The 12092-nt window shown below is 50.1% G+C and overlaps 1 long non-coding RNA gene across 1 annotated transcript; it reads right to left on the bottom strand.

Moving 5' to 3' along the window:
* Positions 1–3469: 3469 nt before the first annotated feature.
* Positions 3470–8225, bottom strand: LOC129046923 (uncharacterized). Its single transcript, XR_008508777.1, has 3 exons — positions 7958–8225; positions 7130–7322; positions 3470–4014 (listed from the first exon to the last, which is right to left on the bottom strand). It is a non-coding gene; the product is annotated as an uncharacterized LOC129046923 (long non-coding RNA).
* Between the last annotated feature and the right edge of the window lie 3867 nt (positions 8226–12092).

Raw genomic sequence — 12092 nt, 5'->3', positions numbered from 1 at the left:
TCAGCGCCCGGGGCTCGACTGGGCTGCGCAAGAAGTTTCCCGGACGCTGCTGGTAGCGCTGCTGATTCTGGGATCTTTGGTAATTGTTACGGTGGTATCGGGGGTGTGATCTCTCTGGGCAGTCCTTTATATAATGTCCAAGATCCCCACAGTGATAGCATTTAGCTTGGTCTTTAGAAGCTATTACTGCATATGCACCAGAAACTCCTTCAGCAATACCTTTAGCAACTGCTTGGGCCACTGTATTTTCAGTGCACATGTGACGTGTACAGCATTCCAGCATTTGCTCTATGGTGGGGTCTGTATCCATGGGTAGAGACCTCAAAATGGTTTTGCATTTTTCATTTGAGTTACTCAAGGCAAGTTTACATAAGAGTTCCTTCTTTGCCTCTGTGCTCTCTGTCTGTTTCTTCAGAGCATCTCTAAGTCTGTCCACAAATTTGATAAAACTTTCATCTGTCCCTTGTTTAATAGTAGAAAAATGCATTGTTGGCATTGACTCATCATACACGAGAAGTAAAGAGGTTTTTGCTGCGAGAGCGACGTCCTGCAGTGCCTCTTTATTCAAGGTTTCCAATTGGTCCGCTGGTTTCTGTAAGTCACCTTCACCAGCTAGTTGGACTACCGTAAAATTCGTCTTATTAGCATCCGCAGAATATGAATCTGATAATGTTTTTAAATGTCTTTTCCAATGCCTGTCCCATAACATATATTCTGCTGGGGACAGGAGGCAGTGTGAAATATTTTTTATATCGTGGGGAAGTAAGATATGGAAGACAAGGAAGCTGAGAACATGGCTTCTAAGAAATTTCTAAAAATATGTGTGCTTCGCCCATGTTCTTTGGCTATATTTCTTAATTGCACTAGTTCCTTATTCGAGTTAGCCGTCCATGTCTTTATAGTGGACTCACCACCATTCCGTCCTTGCTTATGTTATACTGGGAAAGCATTAATTTTCTGTGCCAGCTCCCAGTCCCAACTTTTGTTGCTTCTATTTTAATAAGAGCCCATGGATCCGTATGGATCGTATCAGAATCAGATTCACTGCAAGAGCTCTGGTCCTCTGAGAGGACTGAGGGAGGGTTGCTATCCGTGACTTACGCTTTTTTCGTTTAGAAGCGTTTTTCAAAGGTTTCAATGGCTGGGGGGGGGAGACATGGCATGACCTGGCCGGGGGGAGGCGCCAATGGAGCTGGGATGGCAGCACAGCACGCACAGGACCGGGTGGGGGGGGTAGAACCGTGGGGGGTGTCTGGGATTCCGTTCGGGTGGCATTGAGGGTGGGCGGGGGGTTGGGAGGATGCGTGGTGGGAGCAGGGGGGCTGGGCAGGGTGGGGGTGCAGGCATAGGGGGGAGTGGGGGGAAGCCGGCAGTGGGACCGGTCCAGGGTGCTGCGGTTACGGGGTGGGTTGGTGGGACTGCGCTTGTGTGAGGTCCCCTTGCTGTGGCAGGCAGGGAGCAGGGGGAGGGGGAGGGGACGGACATGGGCTCGGGAGCGGCGGAGGTGTGGCTCGGGGAGCCATCGGGAGGGGCCAGGCCGGTCGGAGCCAAGGGGAGGGGAGCGGGTGCGGCGGGCGCGGCAACGGGAGGAGTCGTGGGGGAGACCAGCATGGGGGTGGGGGAGACCAGCATGGGGGTGGGGGGGGGGGCCGCAGCGGAGGGGGGTAGAGCCGACGCAGGGGTGGAGGGGGCGGCAGAGGCAGGAAAAGGGACCCCCGGGACCGGAAGCAAGGAGGAAGCCGAGCCGGGGGTAGGGGGGATGTATGGAGTTATAGATAAGACAGGATCCGCGGAGTTGGGCAGCACAGGTCCTGCAGGGGTGGAGGATGGGGGGGGGGGGGTGGTGGTGGGCAGCGTAACCTCTGCTTTAGGAGTAACGGAGGCGAGAGGGACTTTAGGACCTAAGGGGTGATGTGACATATGCATGTGACATTCCTCTGAGTCCTTATCAATCTTGTTAGTATTTGAAGAGGAAGTGTCTTTTACCGACTGCAAAATCTTTTCTCTGTTAAATCTTTCAACGGTTTTAGTTATTATATGGAATAAAGGCAAATAATTAGTTACAGAGAAATCCTGGTTTGTTTGGGAGATATATACTGTGTTCCCGATCATATCCCAAAACAAATTTTCAATGACTGCTTTCTTATCAGTATCAGGGTATTGCGAAATAATCCAAGTTACAAATTTTTTAAGGTTAGTTTTTGAGAGCTTGCCTTTAGAAAAGGAAAAGTTGTTAGCAGATAAGATTTCTAAAATAGTTAAATATATCTCTCTCTCAGTTTTACTTAGTTTTAATGTACTAAAAATTGTACCCATGTTAATGGTTAGCCCTTCCAGCAGAAAAAACGCAAAAAAAAAAGGAAAAAAAACGAAAAAAAAAGTTTTGGAGCCCCGAAGTTATGCGCGCAATATTAGCTAATACTTACAGTTCCTGGGCTTCAAGATCTGTGGAAGGGGTCTGCTGACGTCAGTTCTCCTCGGAACTTTCGTTCAGATGTAAGTTTTGAGTGTCGAACTGACCCTCCTGGGGAAAGGATTTTCTAAAACGAAAAGTCCTTTCACAGAAGGAGTGGCTTCCCGAACAGTCAATCACAGAAAACCCTGGGGGGGCTTTGTTGCTCAACCGATGGATATCGCCTGTGGGGGGTCCGAAGTCGTTGGGATGCCACTTTAATAAAGCCTCAATGGCGTTATTATAAAGCAGAGCAATAGGGCTCAGGAGCTCAGTGCCTGAGTAGGGACCGGGTGCCCGAAGCTAGCTCGCTCATGCCAAGGCTGCGGGGCTACCATCTAGCAAGCATGGTGATTATCAGCTCTATAGTGATTGCAAGCTCTTAGGATTTCAGCTCTGCTTGCTAGGTAGTGGTGCCCCGGGCATGAGGCCGCAGCAGATGGAGAGAGAGGAGAAGGAGAAGACGCAGGCTGTTCCACAAAGATGGCTTTATTTGGGGAGGTCCGTGAAGGGTCTCTGCTCTTCTTCTTTCTCCCCTAATGGGGTACAGTATGCTTCTTTTATAGGGTTGGAAAGGATCCAAGCTTGACCAATGGGTAAGGGGTTAACATGACATTGCCTTATAGGGTTACAGAGATAGGTTAAGGGCAGAGGACAGGGAAACAGGAATTTTCTTTTGCTGTTTCAGCATTCCTATTGTTCATATTCTCCATGGTGCTTTTCCTAAATCTATGGGGTTTACTACACAGTGTGACACTGCAGGGCCTTGTGGGACCAAGGAAACATGGAACATGTCTGGCTGGCTTTACCTCCTGGGGCCACCTCTCATCTGCCTTTGAAACCCTGGGGCTCTGTGCTTTTCTTCCTATGGAAAAAACTGTCTTTCACACCCAGGCACCCATAGCTGAAATTGAGAGTCTGTCTCTGGAACTCCCTATGTCCAAGGATACTCCCAGAGAGAAGCTGCCATGACTGCAAAGCTTTGGCTGCTCTTGGCTTACCAAGGGCTGGCTCTCATCTGCCTTTGAAACACTGGGGCTCCATGCTTTTCTGACTATGGAACTGTTGTTCTTGTTCAGATACCCATGGCAGAAATTGGGATTCCAGTGCCAAAATTCCATCTATCCAAGGGTTTCTTCCAGACAAAAGCTGCCAGGATAGGCAGGTTGAGCTGGTTGTGGCCTCATGGCAATCTCTCTTCTTCCCCTTAAACACTAGGATGTTTTGCTTTTCTTTCCCATGGAAAAGAACTGTCATTCTCCTCCAGGTGTCCATGGCCAAAACTGGGATTCTAGATCCAAAATTTTGTATATCCGAAGATTGCTTCCTGATGAATGCTGACATAAAGACAAGTGTGGCTGGCTTTGGTCCTTTGAGGGCCACCACTCATCTGCCCCTGAAACACTGGGGCTCTGTGCTTTCCTTCCTGTGGACAAGATTTGTCCTTCTCATCCAGGCATCCTTGGCTGTAATTGGAACCCCACTTTCAAAATTCCATACATGCAAGGGTTCTTCCAAGATGAATGCTGCCAGGATGGATGGGTCCTGCTGTCCTTGGTCACCTGTGATTCAGTGACATAAATCTTTAAAAATGAGGAAACCTGCTAGAGTGGGGCAGGAGGAATAAGCCAGGGCCCCTCTGATGCTCACAGTGAGTCCACCATGGTCCATTCTTTCCCATAACCTATGCTATGAGCACCCTGCTGGGACTGCCAAAACCATTTCAGGCCTCCGTACCCAGTATCATTCCACAGCAGTTCTCTTGCCACCCATAAAACTGAATGAACTCCAGAAGGACAAAACAGGGCTACAGGAATGATCAGATGGTGGAACACATCTTCTATGAGGGACAGCTGAGGGAGCTGGGCTTGTTCAGTGTGAGAAGGATCCAGGGAGAGCTTATTGCAATCTGTAAACACTTCAAGGGGGCTTCTCAGAAACTTGGGCACAAAGCTTTTGTAACAGGTCCTGTTGCAATGGGACAAGGGGAAATGGCTTTAAACTCAAAAAGGGGAGATTCACACTGGGTCTAAGGAAGAGACTGTTTACAAGGGGACTGGGGAAATATGGGTACTTCCCCAAGACATGGTGAATGCCCCATCCCTGGACACATCTGAACTCAGGTCGGAAGAAGCTTGGAGCAACCAGATCTACTTGAAGATTTTCCTCTGCTCACTGTGGGGCTGCTGGTCTAGATGACCTTTAGAGGTCCCTTCCTGTTCCTGTTCTAGGAATTCTACTTAGTGTTTATCTGAAAAGAACCAGGACTGGAGATTCATAAGAGGGGGGCACCCAATGAATTCAACTGAGAAGACACTCAGGTGCATTAATCACAGCCCCATCATCCTGCAAACATCCTACAAACTGCCAGGCAAGAAATGGGATGTTTGGATTGCTGAAAGCTCAAGCTTGGTGACATGGAGAAAGTGGCTTGGACTAGGAAAGAAATGTGTTTGACCACGTGGACTTTAGAAAATAATTTTCATGATTTGGACAAGTTTCCCAATGAGAGGAATTGGGAGGTTCATGACACCTGTTTTCAAAACTCTTTCAGAAATGTTGTTTGGTTTGGATGTTGATTTAGGGGTTGGATTTTTTGCAAGATTGGATTAGATCTGATATGCTGGCTTCATGTTTTCAGGTCGTCCCCACAGACAGAAGAGCTGCAACAACTTAAAACCCAAAGCAAATGGTTGCTGGAGAATGGGAAGTATTATTCTGTGTCAAGGCCTGAGTCTTTGGGGATTCCCTTCAATGATGTGCATAAACATCCAGCTGCTCGTCTCAAGGCACAATCCCTCTGTGCACTCAGGCCTATGCAAACACTCTGAAATTTTCTTCTTGTTGTGGCCCGAGTTCCCTTAAAGTAAGGAGGTTCTCCTCTACCTTCTATACTGCCACCATCCCAAGTGACCAGATGTCCACCTTGGGGCCATGAGTACCACTCCTCCCAGCTGGGGCCATCCTGTGAGCAGTCCCCACCATCGAGTTCTGTTCATCCTGCTTAGGGCTGAGCTGGGCACAGAGGCCAAAATCAGCTGAGGAGAAAATCAAATCCTGCTAAAGGCAGCTGGAATGAGGAAACCAAGCACAAGAATTCCTCACTCTCAGGCTGACAATGTGCTGTGGAATGCTGCTGGAAAAGTGGCTGTGCTCTCTTTCCTCACAGCTGTAGCCAAGGAAAGATGGAAGTGGGAAGTGGCCTCTTAAAGAAACCCTCAAGTTTCATGCAGTGGCTTTCATTTATTCACTGGAAGTTTTCAAATAGAACTCTGTCCTCCTGGAAGGGACACACACAAACCGAAGTCCCTCCTGACATCCTGTTCCTCTCTGGCCCTCTCAACATGGGGCAAATGCTCTCAGCCCTCAGCAGGGCTCCGTGCACTCCCACAAGCACCACTCCTGGGGAACTGGCACCACGCAGCAGCAGCCCCAGACCCCACAGCCCAGGAAAGCTGCCCCCGACCAAAACCACCCACCCAACCTGACAGATCCATCCATGCCCAGAAGGATGCTGGAGCTTTTGACATCCCTGTGGATGACCTGGGAAGTCCAGGGTCTGCAGGCTCTAATAGAGGAACAAGAAATATGAGGGTGAAAACTAAGGATCTGAATTCATTACACAAAGAAAGGAAATGGCTCCAAGAGATTTCTTGTCTTGGGGAATGGTAAGTATAACAGAACATGGTGTGGCCAAGAGGAAGAGGCGCTAATCCAAAACAATTAGAGCAGCATCTTTCTACATGTTAAGGCAGATTAGGTTTTTGGGGTTTTTTTTTGTTCTTATCACGTGTTTACCAGGACAACTTTGTCCAGGGCATGGGAAGCACCAGAGGGATCCCTCACCACCCGACTGACAGCTGCCATCTCTCCTTCATCCACAACATTCTCTAAAAGTGCCTCCGTCCATGTGTTCCATAACCAGCTACAGTTCCTCAAGGACAAGGTAGCTCAAAGAAGAAAACAGTGGCGTGGAGATCAATGTGCACAGCTAAATCACCTCATTGAAAAGACTACAGCTGAGTCTTGCTCCCAGGTTACTTGTAAATGAAAACAGAATCAAATGGAGAGACATTCCTTCGAGGTCAAACAGTCTTTGGAATCTGCACAGTTTGAACAAGAAATGCACATCGCTGAAAAAGGAGATGTCTTATGTGGAAAGCAAGGGAAAAAGGCAGTTTAGCAACAGCAGAGATAAATCTGGAAGCAGGACACAGCCCATCAGCTGATTCACCATTCTAACTCATCAATCCCATGTGGGAACTCCAGGAACAAGGCACCACAACTTTCACAGTTATCCATGGGAGGGAGTGAGGGGCAGGGAAGGCCAAGGCAAGGCATGGTGAGGGAGGGGCAGGCAAGGCAAGGAAAAGTGAGCAAGGGGCAGGCAGGGCCAGGCAAAGAAATCAAGGCAAGAGAGGGGTAGGCAAGGCAAGGCAAGGGAGGTGTGTACAAGGCCCAATAAGGCAGGGGAGAGGAAGGCAAGGCCAGGCCAAGTATGGGTAGACCAGGCAAGGAGAGAAAGGGGTAGGCTGTCGGCAATGGAGAGAGACGGGGAGACTGACTCAGTGATCAGAATCTGATTTCATTGTGGGATACAAACACTTATATACTATTTCAGGGAGACTAGTAATGTGTACTACAATGATTAGGTTAAAATCACATACACAAACTTACGCATATAACAACATCTCTTGCTTGCAGAGATTATTGAGGTTTTCTTTTTCCGGTAAACCTGTCTGATTTAATCTTCTTGCAATCTAGGTCTAATTTTCAAAGTTCTTTTTGCTTTTTCCAAGGCATCCTGTTATCAAATTTCTTATGTTAACCAGGTCCAAAGTCCATAGTCTGTCTTGAATCTCCCAACATCCTAAAAATAGGCAAGACAAGAAAGTCAGTGGGGATAAAGCAAGTGAGGTAGGCATGGCAGGGGAGGGGAGTGGAAGGGATAGGCAAGGCAATGGATGGGTCTGCAAGGTGAAGTAAGGGGGAGGGGAGGTGGGCAGTGAAAGGCAACGCAGAGCAAGGTGGGTGTAACATCTCAAGAGATGGGATGGGATGGGATGGGATGGGATGGGATGGGATGGGATGGGATGGGATGACAAGGAAATGCAGGGGTTGCAGTACATGGTGCAGGGGAAGAGCTCTGGGAATTCCCACTGACACACCAGCTATCCTGGGTGACATGAAAATTCCTGGAACCACAAAGGAGCTCCAGCTTGCTTTAGGATTATTGGTGTTTTGAAGGAGGCACACTGCTGATTTTTCCATCATAGCCCAACCCTTATATGGCTTAACCAAGAAAAGAGCTTCTTGGGACTAGACATTGGTCCCTGAAGAGGCCCTAAATCTGTTGGGTTTTGAGGCAGGAGTGTATCAAGTTCTTGGTCCCATTCATCCACAGGACCCTGTCACAGTGAATAGAGTTTTGCTATCCATGGACTGTCAATTCATGGGTGGCAGTGGGACCAGAAGACCCCACTCATCCAACCCAAATTCACTCACCCAGCTTTAAGGATGCTGAAAAGCCATATGCTGTATGGAAAAGGGTTTGTTCATGCTGTGTTCAAAAGCTCTTTAACAGAAAAGGAGAAAACAGCCAGGGATCCCTTTGCTTCTACTCCTGCAATGACACTGACAGAACTTTCTCTCAGCCTCTCAGGCAGGCCCTCTGCTGCAACAGGCCAAGCTCAAAATTTGCTGCACAACTCTGAACACCAAAGGTTCCTTTCCTGCTCACTGAAGAAGGAGCTTCTCAGTATCCATGTGGGAGGTGACCTGCAACAAGAGAGGGAACATGAATCAGATGCTGTTAGGAAAAAAACTTGCCTGTGGTGGAAAATCTGATAGAACAAGTCAACATGAAGAGAGAGCATTTTGCTTTCACAAAGCAAGCAAGAGAACAGCACAAAACACTAGGCTGTGTCCAGTTTTTGGTTGGACCAGCAAACGGAGGGAGTTCCAGGCTCCACTACCACTCGCTGCTTAGGGAACAGAACCTCTCCAGGCTACATTCCAAATGCTGCGCACACCCTGCTGGCTAGAAACAACCCCTTGTTTAAGAAGCTGTTGGCAGGAGCTCTACCAAAAGAGCGGCATCTTAATGGCAACTTTGTTTCAAAATCAACTTCATTCCAAAGGAAGAACAGAAAGCACCCAGCAACTCCAAACCCAGGTATGGTGCACCTGGGGAAAACTTCGACTTAGGTGCCAAATGGGTTAAAAAATACCCATAAGAAGCCACAGAGTACAGAGTGCAAACTGCAGCAACCACTTGCTGTATAATTTTGGCTGTGCTGCACATGTCTGCAGACTGTACCCTTGCAAGGACACCCATCAGGGCTGGGCTGGCTGCTGAAAATGCCTCGGGCAGGTGGATCCTCTGGCAATCAGCAGGTGCTCCAGAGCCACTCTGGATACTGAGGCTTCTGTGCCCCACAGCCATGGGAACCCAACAAGGACACGCCAATGTTCCCATGACATCACAGCAGCAGCTCACCCAAAAACTGCCTGGAAGCTTCCCCTGTGTCACCAAGGAGCACAAAGAATCCTCAGAGGGCATAATCTATTGCTCAAAGGCTCCAAGAGGAACTCAGAAAATGCAGCAAACGAGGACACCCCACAACCCAGCCTGAACACTGAGAAGAAAAAAAGATGTGACCAAACCAAAGGAAACATTACCTTTGGTCATTATGTTTCTGACTAAAACCAGCAAGACTTGTTCCATCTGGGATCTTTGTTCTAGTTCTAAAATCAAGCAAGGTTCTCTACTGTAAATGTACAGAAAGCAGGAACTTGGGGAAAAGTAAGCTAAGAGTGCCAAAGCCAATGGACTCACAAGGGGGTCCCTGCCCTCCTGACACTCAACTGCCAACTCTCATTTAGCCCCACAACCTCCTGCGAAGGGCCTCCATCCACACATTCCATTACCAGACAGAGCTCCTCATTGATGAGGTTATCCAGCATCACTAAGGCTACAGCAGGGAGTGCTGCCGGGATATCCTAGAGCACTGTGGGTTTCCTGGGATTCTTTTAGTATCTGTGGCTGAGAGGAATGGCATGAATAGAATCAGGACAGTACACAGATCACCAGCCCCGCTCTGAGCAATGCTTTCTCCTGCTGTGTGGGAACCATGTGATGACTGATACTGGGACTCCTCTGGGTTTGGCTCCCACAGTGAGTTAGACACTGGGCTGAGGGAAGGGGTCCCATGTAACCCAGCACAGGCATTTCTCTTTGAAGAGGGGGTTTTGGAGGGAGAAAGGAGAAGAGACTTTCCTGTCTCCCAAGATTCCCCCTCCTCATTCAGCAGGCATACCCCAATCAATCAGTACAAGAGTTCATATGATCACTTACATGCCAGGGAGCACAAGGCACTTAAAACTGAACCCTCCCAGAGCCCAGCCCTACCTGCCCATTTTGAAGGTGTGGGGTAATGGAATTTCAGTAGGAGTTGACCCAGAATGATACTTTGCCCCTTCTGGATTTCTCACTGTCGCAGACATCTTTCATGAAAAATCCTTTCTTAGGATTTTTCCTTGTGACAAGCTGCAGTTCAGCAACCAAAGTAAACAATGGTTATCTGCTGCTGTGGAATGCAACAGGTGATTGGTCTCCTGTGGGTGTTTGGATTTCTTGACCACTCATGGCAGAGCTGGCTCTTGCTCTGTCTGAGACACAGATCTTTGTTATTCATTCTTTTCTATTCTTAGCTTAGCTAGCTGCTGAAGAAACTTTTCCTTTCTATTGCTTTTTAGTATAGTCTTAATGTAACATATATCATAAAATAATAAATCAAGCCTTCTGATCATGGAGTCAACATTCTCGTCTCTTCTTCATCCTGAAAACCCTTGTGACCACAGTCACAATTGGTGACCCCCGACTGAGGAGGACAATCATCACTTGGTGAGACCACCAGAGGAGCATTGCTGCACTGGGTAAACCCTGAATGTGTGGCATTGATGGTTGCTTCACAAGTGACCACAGAAGTGGATTCTAGCCAGGAGCTGAAGAACTGAAGATCCGAATTTGGACAGAGTTCACAGCAAGGCTGACCACAAAGGGAACCTTCTGAAAAGCCTCCAGGAAGATGTTCGGAAAGCTCAGCAGAACCATGCAGATAGCCAGAGAGTCCTGGACACTGTCACAAGGTACTGTTGGTTTTTCCCCTCCTAAAGATGAGGTCAGTCGCAGTTTGTGGCTGCTCATCTGGAGGACTCCTCCCCTAGAGGATGAGGTTCCATTCTCCCCTTCAGAGGAGAAACTTATTGCCCTCTGGCAAAAATGGGGTGAAGAGGACAGAATTCTCCTGTTGGAGACACATCTCTATGAGTTTTTTCGATGGGCGAAGCTCTTTGGGTTTTTTACGAATGTGCTATATGCCCTCGATATGTTTGTCTGGGAGTGTATGGGCTCCATTTTCCAATTCTTTTTATACCGTGGGTTCGGATGCCCCTTGATTTATCCAACCTTTTTGAAGCTCTTTCTAGTCTTGAAACGGAGAGCAGCTGTTTTTCCCTGGATTGCTAACTGCAAGGGCAAAGCCCCGTTCCCCCCAATTCCGGGGGAAGACCCTTTGGAGGGGGACGATCTGCTGCTTTCCAGCCCCCCTGAACCACAGTGGGGGGGCGAAGTTTCGCCCGCAGCCGAAGTTTTTTTTACTGCGTCTTCGGAGCATGCTCAGACGGAGCCGTTTGTTCCCCCCTCCGGTTGCTCTCAGGGGGGATGGGAGTGGGCGGCGCTGCCCCGGCCAGCACCGCGAGCACCACCCCGGCCAGCGCCACGGGCACCGCCCCGGCCAGCGCCACGGGCACCGCCCCAGCCCGCCCCGCGGGTGCGGGCGGTTCCCCCCGCGGCCCGTCCCGCGGCCGCCCCTCCGGGGGAGCCTGTGGGCGCTCCGGCCGCGGTTCCGCCGGCTTCCCTGCCTGCATCTATCTCAGAGACACCGCTTCCCGCGGCTGCGCCGATGTTGCTGGGCAACAGCGATCCACCGCTCCCCCCGGCCGTCCCGCCGCCTTCTGCGACTGCGGTTCCGCGGCCGATGTCAGAGTCCGGCGCAGAAGAAGCTGCCGACCCCGTGCCGCCCCCGCCGCCCCCGCCGCCTCCTCAGGCGGCCCCGCTGCCTGCCCCTGCGGGGACTCCGTTCTCCATGTCTGCGTCAGAGGCTGCCTTGGAGCCGGCGGCAGCAGCAGAGGCGCCTCCTGCATCCAGCGTGACTTCCTCCCCGAGTTTTTTGGGTTGTCCCGGGGCTGCCCCTACGGGGGGAGCTGGGACAGGGGAAGAGGGCGTCAGCCTGTCCTTCCGTGGAGGAGGCATGGCCCGACAGCTGGCTGTGGGCGCAGCGCGACTGCCTGTTTTCAAGATCAGCATTTTTGGCGGGTTGGGGGGTGTTTGGTCCGGGTTTTCCCCCTGGGGGATGCGAATCTCTCTGCCGCCCCTCGCGCGCCCCAGCGGCGAGGGGAAGGTGGGTCCCAAAAGTTCTGCCCCTGGTCCCCAGCCCAGAGGGGGTGGAGGTGGTGCCGTGAGGCAGATGGGAGGAACACCTGGTGCATTTGCATTGCAGAGGCAGAGGGCACAGCAGGAAGCGAGCATCGCTTGTCTGCTGTGGGGAAAGGACATCCCCAGACCCGAGACGAAGTT

Source organism: Molothrus ater, chromosome 22 (genome assembly GCF_012460135.2).
Source record: "Molothrus ater isolate BHLD 08-10-18 breed brown headed cowbird chromosome 22, BPBGC_Mater_1.1, whole genome shotgun sequence".
NCBI classification, from domain to species: domain Eukaryota; kingdom Metazoa; phylum Chordata; class Aves; order Passeriformes; family Icteridae; genus Molothrus; species Molothrus ater.
Note: the sequence above shows the minus strand (reverse complement) of the source record. Positions and strands in the feature narration are given on the sequence as shown.